The sequence below is a fragment of the Schistocerca nitens genome, chromosome 7 (assembly GCF_023898315.1).
Source record: "Schistocerca nitens isolate TAMUIC-IGC-003100 chromosome 7, iqSchNite1.1, whole genome shotgun sequence".
Lineage (NCBI taxonomy): Eukaryota > Metazoa > Arthropoda > Insecta > Orthoptera > Acrididae > Schistocerca > Schistocerca nitens.
The window spans coordinates 74,601,230-74,622,274 of NC_064620.1; positions in this window are offsets into that span (position 1 = coordinate 74,601,230).

The following is a 21,045-nucleotide window of genomic DNA, read 5'->3' on the forward strand; positions in this document are numbered from 1 at the left end:
CAAAGCGATGCGATGGTGCGTTCACACTGCATGCTAGCCGATGCGAAGCAGATTCCCCACAGCGATACTATGCGACGGAGCGTTCACACAGCATGCGATGCGACGTGAAGCGAAGCAGATTGTCCAAAGCGAAGCGATGCGACGGTGCCATCTGGCCAATAGGGAGCAGTAGCTGCTAAGCAGCCTTGGAGAGATTTCAGTTTTCCTCCAACCAATAGAACCATTTTTAAAAGAAAAAAACGCACTCAAAGTTCGAGGCAGTTTTGAATGTGTGTATAAAATCAACAAAGAGAGGAGTGTAGAATTCGATCATTTGTACAGTGACTCGAAAAAAGATGAAGATGAGATCTGGAATTACTTCAGAATGAGCACAGAGAATTTGGTTATACTGTGTCGTCTGTTTCAAGTATTTTAGAAAGCAAAACTCAAATTTTTGGAATACGATTACATCTGAAGAGAAACTTGTGGTCACCATCACGTAAGTACGCCATATTAAGTTCACAAAACACTTTTTCTTCTTCTTTCAGTGCCTATCCGGTTCGGATGTTGGCGATCGCGATGGCTAATATCCTCTTGTTGTTAGCATCAGGGAATAGTTCTTTTGAAGATATGCTGAACCAGCATCTAATGTTGTCAAACCAAGATATTCGTCTTCTTCCTGGACCTCTTTTGCTCTTGATTTTTTGAACTATTTTTTTGTAGCAAATCATATCTATTTGTATTTCGTATGGAATGTTGTCGAATTAAGTCGGGTGATGCTGAGGGAATTACACTCCTGGAAATTGAAATAAGAACACCGTGAATTCATTGTCCCAGGAAGGGGAAACTTTATTGACACATTCCTGGGGTCAGATACATCACATGATCACACTGACAGAACCACAGGCACATAGACACAGGCAACAGAGCATGCACAATGTCGGCACTAGTACAGTGTATATCCACCTTTCGCAGCAATGCAGGCTGCTATTCTCCCATGGAGACGATCGTAGAGATGCTGGATGTAGTCCTGTGGAACGGCTTGCCATGCCATTTCCACCTGGCGCCTCAGTTGGACCAGCGTTCGTGCTGGACGTGCAGACCGCGTGAGACGACGCTTCATCCAGTCCCAAACATGCTCAATGGGGGACAGATCCGGAGATCTTGCTGGCCAGGGTAGTTGACTTACACCTTCTAGAGCACGTTGGGTGGCACGGGATACATGCGGACGTGCATTGTCCTGTTGGAACAGCAAGTTCCCTTGCCGGTCTAGGAATGGTAGAACGATGGGTTCGATGACGGTTTGGATGTACCGTGCACTATTCAGTGTCCCCTCGACGATCACCAGTGGTGTACGGCCAGTGTAGGAGATCGCTCCCCACACCATGATGCCGGGTGTTGGCCCTGTGTGCCTCGGTCGTATGCAGTCCTGATTATGGCGCTCACCTGCACGGCGCCAAACACGCATACGACCATCATTGGCACCAAGGCAGAAGCGACTCTCATCGCTGAAGACGACACGTCTCCATTCGTCCTTCCATTCACGCCTGTCGCGACACCACTGGAGGCGGGCTGCACGATGTTGGGGCGTGAGCGGAGGACGGCCTAACGGTGTGCGGGACCGTAGCCCAGCTTCATGGAGACGGTTGCGAATGGTCCTCGCCGATACCCCAGGAGCAAGAGTGTCCCTAATTTGCTGGGAAGTGGCGGTGCGGTCCCCTACGGTACTGCGTAGGATCCTACGGTCTTGGCGTGCATCCGTGCGTCGCTGCGGTCCGGTCCCAGGTCGACGGGCACGTGCACCTTCCGCCGACCACTGGCGACAACATCGATGTACTGTGGAGACCTCACGCCCCACGTGTTGAGCAATTCGGCGGTACGTCCACCCGGCCTCCCGCATGCCCACTATACGCCCTCGCTCAAAGTCCGTCAACTGCACATACGGTTCACGTCCACGCTGTCGCGGCATGCTACCAGTGTTAAAGACTGCGATGGAGCTCCGTATGCCACGGCAAACTGGCTGACACTGACGTCGGCGGTGCACAAATGCTGCGCAGCTAGCGCCATTCGACGGCCAACACCGCGGTTCCTGGTGTGTCCGCTGTGCCGTGCGTGTGATCATTGCTTGTACAGCCCTCTCGCAGTGTCCGGAGCAAGTATGGTGGGTCTGACACACCGGTGTCAATGTGTTCTTTTTTCCATTTCCAGGAGTGTAGATTAGGAAATGAGACACTTAAAGTAGTAAAGGAGTTTTGCTATTTGGGGAGCAAAATAACTGATGATGGTCGAAGTAGAGAGGATATAAAATGTAGACTGGCAATGGCAAGGAAAGCGTTTCTGAAGAAGAAAAATTTGTTAACATCGAGTATAGATTTAAATGTCAGGAGGTCTTTTTTGGAAGTATTTGTATGGAGTATAGCCATGTATGGAAGTGAAACGTGGACGATAAATAGTTTGGACAAGAAGAGAATAGAAGCTTTCGAAATGTGGTGCTACAGAAGAATGCTGAAGATTAGATGGGTAGATCACATAACTAATGAAGAGGTATTGAATAGGATTGGGGAGAAGAGGAGTTTGTGGCACAACTTGACTAGAAGAAGGGATCGGTTGGTAGGACATGTTCTGAGACATCGAGGGATCACCAATTTAGTATTGGAGGGCAGCGTGGAGGGTAAAAATCGTAGAGGGAGACCAAGAGATGAATACACCAAGCAGATTCAGAAGGATGTAGGTTGCAGTAGGTACTGGGAGATGAAGAAACTTGCACAGGATAGAGTAGCATGGAGAGCTGCATCAAACCAGTCTCAGGACTGAAGACCACAACAACAACATGACACATACTAGATATTGCAAGTTTCGGCGGTTTACTATCTTGATTAACTTAGGTGTTGTGTTCATTCTTCTCAAAACTTCTATGTTTGTTACTCTCTGGGTCCATGGTGTTCTCGGGATCCACCTGTTAAGCCACAATTGAAAAGCCTCCAGCTTCTTCTCCTTGTTTTTATTTTAGGTCCATGTGATTTTCTGGAGCACACGCTTTGCTCCCTCAATACGAATCTTGATTTCTTGCGAGTTATCCCAACTTTCATTTATTATGGTCTCAAGATATTTATATTGTTTTACCCTTTCTCTAATTCTTTGGTGTATGACTAAGTTTACTCTTGCAATATTTTCCTTGCTTACAAACATGAGTTTTTTCTTTGTCGTGTTTTTTTCAAGACATTTCTATTTCAAGACATTTCTATCCATTAATAATTGTACCGCCTTGAATAGTGTCAGCAAATACAATAGTACCATAAGCATATCGAATATTATTTAACGTTATTCCATTTACCAAAATTCGTCCTTCTACTGCCTCTAAATATGAATTCTAAGTATATATTAAACAGTATGGGAGAAAAGATACATCCCTGTCTCACTCCCCTGAGAATGTTGACTGCTTCAGTATGATCTCCATCAGCACGCAACACCGCTGTTTGATTCCAGTACAGATTCTTGATGATCCGCAGATCTGCTTCCTCCATTCCACCATTTCCAAAATATCAATCAATTTATCGTGTTTTAATCTATTAAAATCTTTCTGATAATCTATTAGGCAAGCAAATAAATTTTTATTTACATTTCTACATCTCTGAAACAATGCTTGCACAGTGAACAAGGCTTCTCACGCATACACAGCATCCTCCAAACTGACTGCGGGCTATATGTTCCTCACATAGTTTGTATATTCTTCTGTGTGTCACCCTCAAAAGCACTTTCAACATATGGCACATTAAGCTTATTCTACGAAAACCACCGCATTCTTTTGCTTTTGTCGTTTTGGGCAGAGAAATTGACTCTGATTTCAGCCACTCCAGTGGAATGTTTCCAGTTACAGACATTTGATTGAAAATTTGAGTTAACCATTGTACATGATTTTGACCACCAATTTTAAGAAGTCTGGTTCTACTTTATCTGGTCCCAAGGCTTTTTGTACTTCGTCTGATTGATGGATGTTCCGAGTGGTTCTAGGCGCTTCAGTTCAGAATCGCGTTGCTCCTACGGTCGCAGGTTCGAATCCTGCCTCGGGCATGGATGTGTGTGATGTCCTTAGGTTAGTTAGGTTTAAGTAGTTCTACATCTATGTGACTGATGACCTCAGATGTTAAGTCGCATAGTGCTTAGAGCCATTTGAACCATTTGATGAATGTTCAAACCTCTACTTCTAGTATTTCTGTACCACCCACTTCATTTGTATTTGAATTAAAACCACATCTAGTGTACTGAAATATATTTTCTACATATTTTCCATGACTTTTTCTTGTCTTCTAATTCCGCCACCAATTTCACAGCTTCATCCACTAGTTTTCCACTGATGCTATTCCTGTATCGGCTGGTCCCGGCGGAGGTTCGAGTCCTCCCTCGGACATGGGTGTGTGTGTGTGTGTGTTGGTCCTTAGGATAATTTCGGTTAAGTAGTGTGCAATCTTAGGGACTGATGACCTTAGCAGTTAAGTCCCATAAGATTTCACACACACATTTTTATTCCTGTATTTCCCTGTTATTTCTTTGACTTTCTTATGTACATTGAGACTATCACATTTACTTTGATAAAACTCGATTTCGTCACATTGCTCTAATTTTTCGTTTTCTTTTGCCTCCCTTATTTTTCTTCTGATGTCCATATTTTTCTTCTGGTAATCCGTTGGGTTTCCCCTATTTAATCTCCTTTCCTCTATTAGTTCCATTATCTCATCCGTCGTCCATCGCTTCCTCTTCTTTCTATCTGGTTTCATGTACTTTTCTTTTATTTGCTGTACAACATTTTGCAGTTTGTTCAGTTCTAAATTGACAGTGTTACTTGTGGCGTCTTCTGTTTTAATCGCCAAGTTCAGTTCTATTTGTATGTGCTGTTTTACTATCGGATCTTTCATTTTCCTCAAACTGTAGCTCTACTTTTCTTTCTCTTTACTCTCTTCAGTGTAACTTAAAAAAATCCTTCAAGCAGTTTGTGACCAGAGTTTAGGTCTGCTCTGGGTATGTTTTTGCTAAGGTGCAGCTGCTCCTGAAACGTTTATTTTCTAAATGTCTACAATCTTCTAGGTGGACGTTTAAAGCAGATGTCCATAATCACTACATCATTTGTCACCGCAAAAGTTTTGAATAATCCCCTCTAGTATTCCTCTCTCCTGGTCCAAATGGTCCTACTATTTCTGATGTTCTACCGTCCCCTACTTTCGAATTAAATTCTCCCATCACAATTGTGAACTGATATTTGTTAAGTTTCCTCAGAATTCCGTTTATGTTATCCTAAAATGCTTCTATCTCTTCATCTTCCTTGTCCATTGTAGGGGCACAGATTTGCATTATGTGTTTATCACAAGGGATACTACTCAGCTGCAATAACATTGTACGGGCTGCTGCAGGTATGAAACTTTTGAGACATCGTGCTAGTTTAGCTGATAGTATTACACCGACTCCATGCTCATGCTTCCCGTATGCTCTTTCTGGCTATAGCGCTCTGTGTCCATTTAATGTAAACATCTCTTGTGTCCGGCCACAGTATCTCGCTAACTCCAAGTACCTTTGCTCCGTCCCCTTAGAAAAATTAATTAGTTACTGTGCTGACAAACCTCTTACATTATTTGATTTTCAAACAGCTGAGCAGAACTGAACGCACTCAGACATTTCGCTCTTTACCTATTCTGATCAACACTAAACTGACACATAATATTTTTTAGCGCAACGCAATCTGACTTTCAAAAATCCCTACAAAAGAATGGCCCCGACTAACATTAACCTATACCTTTCACAAATCACTTACCTCACAAAAATCTTCGTTACTCGAACTACTGCAATACAGCGAGCGCCACTACTGCCAGCTAAATAAAATATTCAAACTACTGAAGGCACTAACTACTGATAGGCATAGTTAGCAAATGAAAGATTTTAATAGGGAACAAACAATGTATTTACCTTAATGGTCATAATATATATAGCAGTTCATGACATCCATTCTTACAAATGTACTGTTTCTGATGGACACAACTCCAGATTATCCATTCTCAAAAATCCGCCATCTCACTTCCCCACATCCACCACTGCTGGCGGCTCACATCCAACTGCGCTACGCTATGCGCTGTTAACAGCCAACAGCCCAACACTACAATAGCGAATATTACAACAATGCCACCCAGCTACAGATTGCACACAGCACAGCCAGTGATTTTGATACAGAGCGCTACGTGGCGTTACCAATATAAAAAGCTAAACAGCCTACTTACGTAGCCCCCATGCTCCCCACAAAACATTTTACAAATTGTTTTGGGCAATGGCCAATACAGATTTGAAAAAATTTTTCATAATTACAATAACAAAGAAATCAAATGCACACACTTATTGATACAATATTGGTCAAAAGCTAAAATGTTCTCACAGTCCATAAAGACAGTCCTGATCGTTCATCAAAGTAAAATAGCAGTGTCTTTCTCGAAGTCTGAGCAGTAAAAGAAAATTCACACGGAAGTAGTGGATTTCCATGCAGTCTTGAAGAAGTAGTGTTATCCTTCCAACGGAAAGACAATGCTGACTCTTGACATGCAGACAGGTAATGGGCAACAACAGTGCAAACCCACTGCAGAGTCAGTCGAAGTTTTGAAGCATATTGGTATGTAGGTCATCACAGAGCAGACCCACTGTATTTCTCGTAGAGATTATGGTATTGGTGGGCCACCAGAAGTGCAGACCCACTGAAGTCCTTGTACAAATAATGGTATTGGTGAGTCATCAAAGGTGTAGACCCACTGTAGTCCTTGTAGAGATGGCTAGCAGCCATCCGTTGCGACTGTGCAGGTGCACAATCACCATTGAAGGGTCTTGTGGAGAATACAGCAAGTCCATAAACCACCACTTGTGCACTCACAAAATTTTTTTTTGAAATGTCCTTAGAACCAGCAATGCTGTTATCCAGTCCCTTGCTGAATTATTAACACATGTGCAAACACTAACAGTCCCAACTTCTCACATATTGTCCATATACTATGAACAACAGAAACGTGTGCAGTGAAATGTAACTTACAAGTTATTTAATTTGATGAACTGGTGTCAATTACAATTTTATAACATAAGAATACAATAACATAGGTACAAAATACATCATTAAAGAGCATAACAATACAGATAACATTTTTAGTGACACAGGCTTTACAAAAGAATAGAAATAAACATATACATCAGTGTTACAGAAATTATGACATAAGTAAATACATAAAAGATCAGAATAACTTTTGAAACATCACCTTCACACATGAGCATTAAAACAAAGCAGAATAAATAATGTCTAAACATTTTTACAAAGTAAATAACATATTCTCAGAAAAATTCTACAATGTAACTCTCATCAGATAAACACATAAAGACAGGAAGAACACAAATACCCAAGGGTACACAAACACATAGTGGGATAACACAAGGAAAGGACAGGGTTTGTTCTACTGCAGTATTTTGAAAACAAAATTTTCTTTACTTTTCGGAGATCTCCCTTCGTTCTTCATTATTTCCAAAAAGTCCTATCTATACCTGCTTTCTGTACTTTTTTCGTATAACTTCTCAATGCATTTCTTCCAATTCATCACAACTCATTCTCTTATATAGTCTACCCCCTCTTAAGCTAACTTAAATCTACTGAGCTCAGATGCTAAACTAAGGGACGAGGCAATGCAGCAGCACAAAACAATTAATACAAACAGCAATAAAAAATGCAAATTGGCAAAGCTAGCAGCAGTAAATGTAATAACTTATATCTAAACATGACAAACCCACAAGCAGAAAAATAGTACACTAAAGACAAAAATGCAGATAAGGGAAATGTATATTCATATCTTAATGTCTATATAATTAAAGTGGTGCACCACAAAAACTTATTCTATAAAAAATTACCGACTAGTTGAAAAGAAAATTATATATGCAGTTACTCTTATTAGTCCCTTCTTATAGGTCTTTCCTTTCCAAGTGCTCCCTTTTTGAAGAATGTGGATCATAAAATTATTATTTAATAGATCTGTTGACAGAAAGTGTTCACATTAGCAAATGCATTTAATTTTATTTTATATAACCAATGCTGCAACACAGATGGAAACCAGATATCAAAAGAAATAAGCAACTATGAAAAGCAAAGCATAAAAATGTCATTCAATAGTCATGTGACATTTCATAAGTTAGTACAAATTCTCTCAACTCTCGTAGAAAGACGGTTGTCATAATCAGGTATGCAGATGTAAGTACCTTTAAGAGTAATGAGCGTGTCGTATTTGCGATGCTTTCTACAAAGGAATGTCAATAGCGAGGATAATGGCCTCTTTTTTTCTCCACCTAATGGCTTTCTTTTGTCAGACGACTATCTCTCAGCTGAACGCCCAAAACGCATTACGTCAAGGTCACTTACCTTTCTTACTGAAATATTTACGACAGCAGTTTCCGCTACAGTGACAGTCTCATATAAAAATTGCACAGGTTGGAGATTTGCGTTACAAATGTGTAGAAACAAAATCATATAAATATAACAGTGCCCAATAAATTTTCAATCGGCATTGTGATATATTCACGCACTTACACACATTTCATAACTCTTTAAGTACGATTCTTGGTTTCCAACATCCTTTTTCACAAATCAGAGTCCCTAACTGCTACTCATTACTCCTTACCTTATTACACATATACATATTCATCGACACTTCTTCAATATTTCATCATAATAAATACATAGCATAATCAAATTCCTCATATAGCATCACCTTATTGATCATAAACATACCTCAACAGCATAATACATATCGTTGTCATAATAATAACATCATAACACCTCAGTCAAATCTCAAAATCGTCTTAAATTCCTCCAATAATTTCGAAACCTAAACAAAATTCTCTGCTCATAAAATAGTGTCATCTATCTCAAACGAACTTTAAAATCATGATCCCGTACCAAACAGATCATTCAAAGCTCTCATTGTATCACAACGATTTCAAAAAAATATGAAGAGTTCACAAAATACAGACAAAATACAATTTCATAAGTGTGAAGTTATCCAACTGTGTAATTGCGTAAACATCTGTCACTGATGTAGTAAAAAAATGTTTGTCTCTCTCAGTTCAATGGTCAGATAGCTGTGTAATTCTGTGTTACAGAAATATGGTACCAATGTGTAAAGTTGTATAAGCAAATACCATATTAGCTAGGGCTCCTTGTGTTTGCCAAACACATGGTACACAAAGTAAGTGTGTACCCCCCTGAGGATTAATGTAATTATACCCTCAGGTGTTACAGATTACAGCAATGGAATGAAATGTATCACGGTAAACCTTTGTATCATTGTACTTCAAATATCTTTAAAAATAAATATTTTAAGTACAAAATTAATCACTCAAATACGTGTACTGTAGCGCTAAACTGTGCATCTTGTTGTAAGATAATCTCTGTGGAAGTGTCATAGTTATCGTCCTCCGAAAGCTAAGTTCTGCAGAAGTCAATGTACTTACCTCATGATAAACAAAAGTGAAATGCTTTGCGCATAGATATCTTAGTTATTACGCTTATTGCCGTGATGAAGAAAGTACTGTGCTGTAACGTATTGTTGTGCTGCGGAAAAGGCTGTCTCATTGTAGCTATATCACAAAAGTTACTACTAAAACATGTTTTACTTTCCAGAATACTTCAGAAAAACTGTGCAGATATACAACAGAAACATCGCAAATGCAACGTTTTAAATTGTCACTCATTAGTAGTGTCGTGATAAAATCGTGTAGCTGTCACATAAACTAACCACTGTGTCATCTGGTATCTCACAGAAAGTACTTTAAATCCAGAATGTATTTTCAAGTAAACCAAAATGTCGCATTAAAATCTCATTAGCAGTACTGGTAAATGTTCTAAGTATGTGAGCCTTATAGTCGTTACGTAATCGTGCAACTAACAAGCAAGAATGTACACACACAATAACACTGTGTCGTCTGTTCACAATAACAATGCATTCGTGATTTCTAGTTTAAATAAGTTCTCTTGGTTCTTGATTGGATATTTAACTTCAAACATTGTTGCATGTTAACAGATTCTGAGCCTGACAAAGCATACTAGTAATGTAAAGTGAAAAGTTATATGGCAAAGACAAAGTTAAAAGCAGATTATCTTTCAATAAACGGTTTTACATGTGAAATGTGGTGTAAACCTTTACTCTTCATAGTACGCAGAGTTTCAACTTCAACGCAATTATCATGAGGTATATGGTACATCAGTAAAGAATCCTCAAATTTTTCTCAAGGTTAGCATCTATGTTATTTTTCTCTGAGCCAGCCGGCGCACGTGGCTGCCTGCGGTGCGAGTCATCGTCTGCTATCTCTTTGTTGGCGTGCATCGTTATTGGGATTAGGAGACCTAACTTCTACAAATTCACCTTGCAGAGAGGGCCCAGCCCTGTTTGAATCTCGCCAGTTCTGATGCAATTCAAGTCTGTCGTTACGATTATATCGTCTGTCGTCATGTCGGTAGTTCCTGTAGTTTCTTTCTTGTCGGTTAAGTGGTGGAGAATTTCTGCCTGAATTATCACTGCACGGTGGACCGTTGTGTCTGAAGTTATTCTGTCTCCCGTGATAATAACAGTTCTGGTTGCCATATTGTCTGTTTCTATGATCGTTTCTGTCATATTCATTACTACGAAAATGCGATCTTTCTCTGTAACTATTACTCTGCCAGTGGTTGTCATATGGGTGGTGTCTGTTTTGTTCACGATTTGCATTGTAAGAATAGCCTTGTCGTGTCCAGTTATTATTTCTTTCATCACGGAATTGTGACGGATGTGACCTGTAATTGTTGTGTTCCTGTTTTCGCGTTCCGCGATTGTCAGTGTCAATTTCCAATTCTTGTAACAGTCCCTGAAAAGCTTCAATGTCATCTTTGCAACGTCCTGCCAAAATAATATGTCGTAAATGTTCAGGTAGTTCGATTAAGCAAATGCAGATGAGTTCTGAGGGGCTGTATGGGTTTGACAGGTACTGATTCTTGTGCAACATGTCTTCAAAATATTTCACAAGACTGGAAAATTCAGATTGTTCGAAATGTTTCATCATTATCATGCTGTGTTTTACTCGGTCTTGTGTAGCTTGAGACCAATATGCTGAGAGGAAGGCATGATAAAATTCTCCTTCACTGTGACAATCGTGAATGACCGATCGCATTCTTTAAGCTGGTTCATTCTCTAAGTAGCCACACATAAATTCTAATCTGTGCTCTAATGACCAGTTGGCCACTACTTCCAGCTAAATAAAATATTCCAACTACTGAAGGCACTAACTACTGATAGGCATAGTTAGCAAATGAAAGATTTTAATAGGAACAAACAATGTATTTACCTTAATGGTCATAATAAATATAGCAGTTCATGACATCCATTCTTACAAATGTACTGTTTCTGATGGACACACCTCCAGATTATCCATTCTAAAAATCCGCCATCTCACTTCTCCACATCCACCACTGCTGGCGGCTCACCTCCAACTGCGCTACGCTACGCGCTGTTAACAGCCAACAGCCCAACACTACAATAGCGAATATTACAATAATGCCACCCAGCCACAGACTGCACACAGCACAGCCAGTGATTTTGATACAGAGCGCTACGTGGCGTTACCAATATAAAAACCTAAACAGCCTACTTACCCATTTAATGTAAACATCTCCTGTGTCCGGCCACAGTATCTCGCTAACTCCAAGTATCTCTGCTCCCATCTCATCAATTTCTTGAATTGTATTGTGTACTTTTCCCTCCTTGACTCACTGATTTTACATTCCAGGTTGCGACTTTTATTTTTTCTTGCCATTTGATTTTCTTCAGGTCCGTACTCACAACTGTTCCTCCTGGAGATGCGACTGAGGGACTCAATGTGGATACTAATTTCGCCGTGAGCACGCACGCCATGACGATTACTAAGACAGGCCATGAGGCATTTAATGTAGCCGTTGTCCAGTGCGTTCTAATCCTTGCGCCGTTGACCATCTTCATGGTTCCTCCACCGCGAGAGCTAGTTTCCCATGTCCAGAGCAAGACAGTGCTCTAAACTCAGTCCACTACTGGCAAGAAGAGGGAAACCAATCCTGGGAGTCACTCTGCCGCCAGAGCCATCCGTCTAAAGCAGGGTGCACCACAGGCAGGTGAGGATGGAATTTGGTGGATTCTACTCCCTACACCCCAAAACACTTTTTACTATATGAAATTTAGAATGTGTGACACATTCAACATATTTTGTAAATTATGAGTTTGCTGAAAGGAGACTGACATAATGTTGAAGACAGTTCACTGAAAAGAGTGAAGTCTCACGCACACTCATGCTGATAAATTACGGGTAATTGCAGTTGGCGCCAATAACATAGGCACATAGGGAACACACACGACACAGATCTGTCCACGGTGTTGATGATAAGTTGAGAAAACCGTCCCGAAACACACGTGCTACAAAACGCCACTGTTTCCTGCGCATGTACCCCGACCTCAATATGGGATATGATGGCTGGCTCTGAGCACTATGGAACTTAACATCTGAGGTCATCAGTCCCCTAGAACTTAGAACTACTTAAACCTAACTAACCTAAGGACGTCACACACATCCATGCCCGAGGCAGGAAAATGGTTCAGATGGCTCTGAGCACTATGGGACTTAACATCTGTGGCCATCAGTCCCCGGGGCAGGATTCGAACCTGCGACCGTAGCGGTCATGCGGTTCCAGACTGAAGCGCCTAGAACCGCACGGCCACACCGGCCGGCTTCTCTTCTACACTCATAATTTAAGGATAATTGCAGAATGTGGTGCCACACAACGTGGCACTATACACAACTGGCGCTAATAGCATAGGCACATAGGGAACACACACGACACAGATCTGTAAGTCCACGGTATTGATGATAAGTTGAGAAGACGGTGCCGAAACACATGTGTTGCAAAACGCCACTGTTACCTGCGCATGTACCCCGACATCAATATGGGATATGATGGCTGGCTCTGAGCACTATGGGACTTAACATCTGAGGTCATCAGTCCCCTAGAACTTAGAACTACTTAAACCTAACTAACCTAAGGACGTCACACACAGCCATGCCCGAGGCAGGATTCGAACCTGCGACCGTAGCGGTCGCGCGGTTCCAGACTGTAGCGCCTAGAACCGCTCGGCCACGTCGGCCGGCTATGGGATATGATCACCATGCACACGTACACAAGCCGCACAACGCTTTGGCATACTCTGGATCAGGTGGACGAGTAGCTGCTGGGGTATAGCCTCCCATTCTTGCTCCAGTACCTGTCGGGGCTCCTGAAGTGTCGTAGGGGTTTGAAGACGTGCAGCGACACGTCGACCGAGAGCATCCCAGACGTGCTCGATGGCGTTTAGGTCTGGAGAACAGTCAGGCCCCTCCATTCGCTTCATATCTTCTGTTTCAAGGTACTCCTCCACGATGGCAGCCCGGTGGGGCCGTGCGTTATCACCCATCAGGAGGAAGGTGGGACCAACTGCATCCTTTAAAAGGTGGACATATTGGTGCAAAATGACGTCCCAATACGCCTGACCTGTTACGTTTCCTCTGTCAAAGACATGCAGGGGTGTACGTGCACCAATCATAATCCCACCTCACACCATCAAACCACGAACTCCATACAGGTCCCTTTCAAGGACATTAAGGGGTTGGTATCTGGTTCCTTGTTCCCGCCAAATAAAAACCCGGCGAGAACCACTGTTCAGACTAAACGAGGACTCGTCCGTGAACATAACGTGGGACCACTGTTCCAATGACCATGTACTGTGTTCTTGACATCAGGCTTTAAGGGCTCTCCTGTGACCAGGGGTCAGTGGAATGCACCTTGTAGGTTTCCGGGCTAATAAACCATGTCTCTTCAGTCGTCAGTAGACTGTTCCAACGGCTGCGGTAAGATCCCGAGCAAGGATACCTGCAGTACTCCGTGGCCGTCTGCGGGCACTGACGGTGAAATATCGGTCTTCTTGTAGTGTTGTACACTGTGGACGTCTCGTACTGTAGCGCTTGGACATGTTTCCTGTGTGCTGGAATCCTTGCCATAATCTTGAGATCACACTTTGTGGCACACGGAGCGCCCATGCTACGACCTGCCGTGTTTGACCAGCCTCCAGTCGCCCTGGTATTCTACCCCTCATAACGTCATCAATATATGTTCTTTGAGCCATTTTCAACACACATTCAGCATTAGCACGTCTGAAAACGTCTGCACACTTACTCGCTGCACCGTACTCTGACATGCACCAACACACCTCTACTTATGTGGACTGCTGCCAGCGCCACCGTGCGACGACCGCAGTTCAAATGCACCGCACGGTCATACCCGGAGGTGATTTAAACCCAAAAACCGCCCACCAGAGAGTTGTTTCACCATATATCAGCATTATCCTAAATTGATGAGCATGAGTGTAGTTGGGGGCTTGAAATGACACTCTCAGCTTGACGATTTTCAGGCCGGTGAAACGGAATGGAAGAATGAGCGATGGCAGAGGTGAAGAACGTTCCAGTTCATCCACAAAAACTGCTGAATTTTGATTCTAGCTCTCAACTGAGCTTCAGGTTGTAGTTTTCGTGTAATGGGCAGCAAACACAGCACAAAATTATAACTGTAATCTTGCGTCTCGCTTTTTGAAATATGTCGCTCAATAAGCTCCAGCTTTTGTTTTTCTGTTTTCAGCAACTTCGTATTTGTGGATTTCTTGGATCTCTTATTTTGATTGTTTTGGCACGGGGAGACAGAGGGTGGGGGCACAGAAACTGTGCCCTCTGAACTCTCTGACAGCCTCGAACAGCTGCCTCTTCTCGTCAGCTGAAGCACTCCGTGACTTAATAACAGCCGTTGACAACTGTACGTCGGCATGTTGAGATGCGTTATCTTTTGTCTGCTGTGGAGTGATAATGTCTGTCAGGAACGTCAGTACCTCGTATCATGGTCAGTTACACTTAAGTGTCAAAGAAAACGGTGCAGGCATGCGTATTCAAATAAAGAGATATGTAAACAGGCAGAATACGGCGCTGCGGTCGGCAACGCCCAAATAAGAAAACGAGTGCCTGGCGCAATTGTTAGATCAGTTACTGTTGCTAAATCAAGATGTAAGTCATTTTTAACGTAGTGTTATGGTCAGCGCACGAGCGACACCGCATCTCCGAGGTAGCGATGTTGTGGGGATTATCCAGTATCACGGGTGTACCGTGAATATCAGGAAGAAGGTAAAACAACAAATCTCCGATATCGGTGAGAACGGGACCTACGACGACTGAAGAGAATCGTTCAAAGTGACAGAAGTGCAACCCTTCCGCAAATTGCTGCAGGTTTCAGTGCTAGGCCATCAACAAGTGTCAGTGTGCGAACCATTCAAAGAAACATAATCGATGTGGGCTTTCGGAGCCGAAGATTAACAGCAATCTGCTTTCGAGATTGCGGCACGCTCTAAGATGGCAGGCAAGTGATTTCTACAATAATATTTTGAACGTTCCACAAAACCGGCCATCGCCGAAAGAAATAACTGAAACTTCAGTAAATGCCCCATTAGTGTTGACTGGAGATGAAGCCTTTCCCTACTGGAAAATGTCATGCGTCCGTTTACTGGACTGTCATTGACTGACCAAGAAACGTTATTTAATCCTTTCGTGATCAGTGGGACACGTGTGTCCCACACACAAGTTTATTTCCCTGAGTTCACCGGGACATGAAAGTCCCACATCTAAATGGTGCTGCGATCCAGTATTGAATGTATCAACTGCTTGGAGCCAACAGGGTCTCATCCTTTGGCACCTAATGGGCGAGATATCGCTTAATCCACATCTACATGGATTCTCAGCAAATCACACTTAAGTGCATCGCAGAGGATTCACCGAACCGCCGTCACAGTACTTCTCTATTATTCCAATCTCAAATAGCGCACGGGAGAAAGGAACACTTGTATCTTTCCGTGTGAGCTCTGCTTTCTCTTATTTTAATATGATGATCGTTTCTCCCTATGTAGGTCGGCATCAACAAAATACACTCCTGGAAATTGAAATAAGAATACCGTGAATTCATTGTCCCAGGAAGGGGAAACTTTATTGACACATTCCTGGGGTCAGATACATCACATGATCACACTGACAGAACCACAGGCACATAGACACAGGCAACAGAGCATGCACAATGTCGGCACTAGTACAGTGTATATCCACCTTTCGCAGCAATGCAGGCTGCTATTCTCCCATGGAGACGATCGTAGAGATGCTGGATGTAGTCCTGTGGAACGGCGTGCCATGCCATTTCCACCTGGCGCCTCAGTTGGACCAGCGTTCGTGCTGGACGTCAGACCGCGTGAGACGACGCTTCATCCAGTCCCAAACATGCTCAATGGGGGACAGATCCGGAGATCTTGCTGGCCAGGGTAGTTGACGTACACCTTCTAGAGCACGTTGGGTGGCACGGGATACATGCGGACGTGCATTGTCCTGTTGGACAGCAAGTTCCCTTGCCGGTCTAGGAATGGTAGAACGATGGGTTCGATGACGGTTTGGATGTACCGTGCACTATTCAGTGTCCCCTCGACGATCACCAGTGGTGTACGGCCAGTGTAGGAGATCGCTCCCCACACCATGATGCCGGGTGTTGGCCCTGTGTGCCTCGGTCGTATGCAGTCCTGATTGTGGCGCTCACCTGCACGGCGCCAAACACGCATACGACCATCATTGGCACCAAGGCAGAAGCGACCCTCATCGCTAAAGACGACACGTCTCCATTCGTCCCTCCATTCACGCCTGTCGCGACACCACTGGAGGCGGGCTGCACGATGTTGGGGCGTGAGCGGAAGACGGCCTAACGGTGTGCGGGACCGTAGCCCAGCTTCATGGAGACGGTTGCGAATGGTCCTCGCCGATACCCCAGGAGCACCAGTGTCCCTAATTTGCTGGGAAGTGGCGGTGCGGTCCCCTACGGCACTGCGTAGGATCCTACGGTCTTGGCGTGCATCCGTGCGTCGCTGCGGTCCGGTCCCAGGTCGACGGGCACGTGCACCTTCCGCCGACCACTGGCGACAACATCGATGTACTGTGGAGACCTCACGCCCCACGTGTTGAGCAATTCGGCGGTACGTCCACCCGGCCTCCCGCATGCCCACTATACGCCCTCGCTCAAAGTCCGTCAACTGCACATACGGTTCACGTCCACGCTGTCGCGGCATGCTACCAGTGTTAAAGACTGCGATGGAGCTCCGTATGCCACGGCAAACTGGCTGACACTGACGGCGGCGGTGCACAAATGCTGCGCAGCTAGCGCCATTCGACGGCCAACACCGCGGTTCCTGGTGTGTCCGCTGTGCCGTGCGTGTGATCATTGCTTGTACAGCCCTCTCGCAGTGTCCGGAGCAAGTATGGTGGGTCTGACACACCGGAGTCAATGTGTTCTTTTTTCCATTTCCAGGAGTGTATATTCGCATTCGGAGGAGAAAGTTGGTAATGGAAATTTGGTGAGAAGCTTCCGCTGCAATAAGAAACGCCTTTGTTTGAATGATGTCCACCCCAAATCCTGTATCACGTCCGTGACACACTCTTCCCTATTTCGCGATAATAAAAACTTGCTCCTATTTTTTGAACTTTCTCGATGTACTCCGTTAATCCTATCTGGTAAGGATCCCAGACCGCGCAGCAGTACTCCAAAAGAGGACGGACAAGCATAGTGTACGAAGGCAGTCTCTTTAGTAGACGTGTCACATATTTTAACTGTTCTGGCAATGAAATACAGTCTTTGGTTTGCCTTCCCCAAAACGTTTTCTATGTGTCCTTTCAAATTTAAATTGTTTGTAATTCTAATTCCCAGGTATTCAGTTGAATTTACGGCCTTTTTATTTGACTGATTTTTCGTGTACCCGAAGTCTGACGGACTTCTTTTAGCACTCATGTACATAACCACACACCTTTTATTATTTAGGGTCAAATGCCAATTTTCGCACCATACAGATATATTTTCTAAATCGTTTTGCAATTTCTTTTGATCATCTTATGCCTTTACTAGACGATAAACGACAGGATCATCAACAAACGACCTAAGACGGCTGTTCAGATTGTCTCCTAAATCGTCAATATAAATAAGGAGAACCAGAGGGCCTATAAACTATCTTGGGTAGCACAGGATATCACTTCTGTGTTTGTGACCCCTCTGACAGGAAATCACGAATCCAGTCACATAACTGAGACGATATTCCATAAGCACGCAATTTAATCACAAGCCGCTTGCGTGATACAATGTTAAAAGCCTTCTGGAATTCGAGAAATACGGAATCAAATTGAAATCCCTTGTCAACAGCGCTCAACATTTCGCCTGCTTAAAGAGTTAGTTGTGTTTCTCGAGAACGATTGCTTGATGGTTTCAGTTGTGCATTGGTGCCTTGGTTCTTTGCAGTTTTCTGTAATTTTTTTCCTGTCTGCAACAGATAACCTCAGTAAAGCTATTTATTGTCTCTTTTACTCTGTTCGCTAGAAATATACAGATTTGTGCATATATTTATTGATAAAACACTTTTAAATTCGTTTTGTGGTTTTGCCTTATGACCACTAAGTGTAGACAACTTCTGTTTGTACCTTTTGTTCACAATTGTGTCTAAATTTTTACATTTACATATTCTATTCGGTGCTGTAATTTTACTTTCTTTCCCTTGATTTGATATGAAACGTAAAACTCCACAAACTCGTCATTTGTTTTTTGCAACAAATGCTTGCCTTCCGCTTCTCTTTATATTTCCCCCAGCTGAAAGCTGCCTTACAAAAGCGAGGTGAAAAGAAAGCTGGTCACATTTTCCTATACTGTTACAGCTCCACATGAAGAAACTGCATTCTATTGCAACATCCAAAAAAAATAAGAAAGACGATGCCATCATTTGAGTGACCCACTGCCAATATGATAGCTTTCTCTCCGCTGTCCGAAGGAGTCTACGGCTCCCATTACACCTGTGTACTCTGGTACGGACGCAGAGCAGGATATAGCTGAGGTTTACCGTCTCTATTTTTTCCTGCGACGAATCTTATCACTTTTGGGTGATGAGCAGTTGACAAAAGTGTAACTGGTTTATTAGCTTGGAATTTCTTTAACATAACAATGGTACTTCATTCTTCTTCTTACATATCCTAATCTCTAGAAAGAAAGAAAAAAGAAGTGTTTTAAGTGGAACGTATGTGTCTAGCTGCAGGAGGAGTAAATTTATGGAATCATTTATTCCCTCGAGTCCAGCAGGACATATACGTCCCACTGAAAATCGCTATAAAACTATAAAATAACAACAGCAATTTAGAAACATGACCTGACTCATTATCCATTCCAAAAGTATAGAACCAGTTTTTACAGTAATATGCGAAATGTTAATTAATTCTGTCACGAAACGGTTAACAATAAGTAATCGCGGGCAAGAACTGTGATGGAAAACTCGTACGGAATTGTGCTCGGAAAGTGGCGCCTTCTCCAAAAGGAAATTGAAGCTTCTGTGCCGGCCGGTGTGGCCGTGCGGTTCTAGGCGCTTCAGTCTGGAACCGCGCGACCGCTACGGTCGCAGATTCGAATCTTGCCTCGGGCATGGATGTGTGTGATGTCCTTAGGTTACTTAGGTTTAAGTAGTTCTAAGTTCTAGGGGACTGATGACCTCAGATGTTGAGTCCCATAGAGCTCAGAGCCATTTGAACCATTTTGAAACTTATGTAGAACATGTAGACATTATCATCACGAAATGGTTAGCAAGAAGTTATCGGGGGCAAGAACGGTGATGGAGAACTCGTTCGGAATTGTGCCCGGAAAGTGGCGTCTTCTCCAAAAGGAAATTGAAACTTCTGTAGAACATGCAGACATTATCATTCAGTGCACCTGCATTTTGCACAACATAATAATCGATAAAGATGGGTCCGACGTCTTCCTTTAGTGATGTGTTGACCAAAATGTAATTTAAAACAGTGTTTTTGCGGCATGGTTTCAAAATGACAGAGCAAACAACAGAGATTCAACAAGAGCGAGGAGTACGAGAGAGGCGTTGAAGAACTATGACAGCCGCCACTGATGCAAACATAGTGCAGGACGAATTTTTTTTAATACTGGCCCTGTTGTGGCAGTCACTTCCTTATCAAAATGATAAAATCTGTTCATTTTTAATGTTTTATAATATACTAAACATTTTGTGTTACTTTTGTGTTGTATTTTTGTAGTTATTTATTTCACTTTTTTGTACTTAATGTCTGTTCCGCAGTTATGGCTTACTTCATTCCAGCCTTGACATGCCAGATCCCAGCCTTGACATGCCAGATCCCTGTTGTGCCAATCTCCGCATTTCTGATACCACAACAAGAGGGAAATTTATTAATGAGCAGTTTCATGCGTCCGTCGCACGAAACACAAACGCGCTTGCGACTACACCACAGGGATGGCGGTTAGCACTGAAAAAGCCGGTTTTTCTGTCACATCCGTACTTTTCGTCTCCAGTTTAACCTGACTGTTACAACTGTTCAAAATAACCGGTTTCTGAAGTAACCGATTTTCGGTTTTTTATTGCGCTTACTTCCAGTCATAAACGTGGACTTCGAACAAAGACTGGAAGAGTCTAGCAAAGGGGAACACGAATGGTATGGAATGATTATTAAATCAAGACCCTACGCTGCCGACAGGCGTTGGTGTACCAGGTGATCAAAAAGTCAGTATAAATTTGAAACCTGAATAAATCACGTAATAATGTAGATAGAGGGGTACAAATTGACACACATGCTTGGAATGACATGGGGTTTTATTAGAACAAAAAAAATACAAAAGTTCAAAAAATGTCCGACAGATGGCGCTTCATCTGATCAGAATAGCAATAATTAGCATAACAAAGTAAGACAAAGCAAAGATGATGTTCTTTACAGGAAATGCTCAATATGTCCACCATCATTCCTCAACAATACCTGTAGTCGAGGAATAATGTCGTTAACAGCACTGTAAAGCATGAGAGCAGTGGCGTTTGCGTAGACCTGTCAGTGCTAATAGACAAGTAACAGTGAGTGAAATCA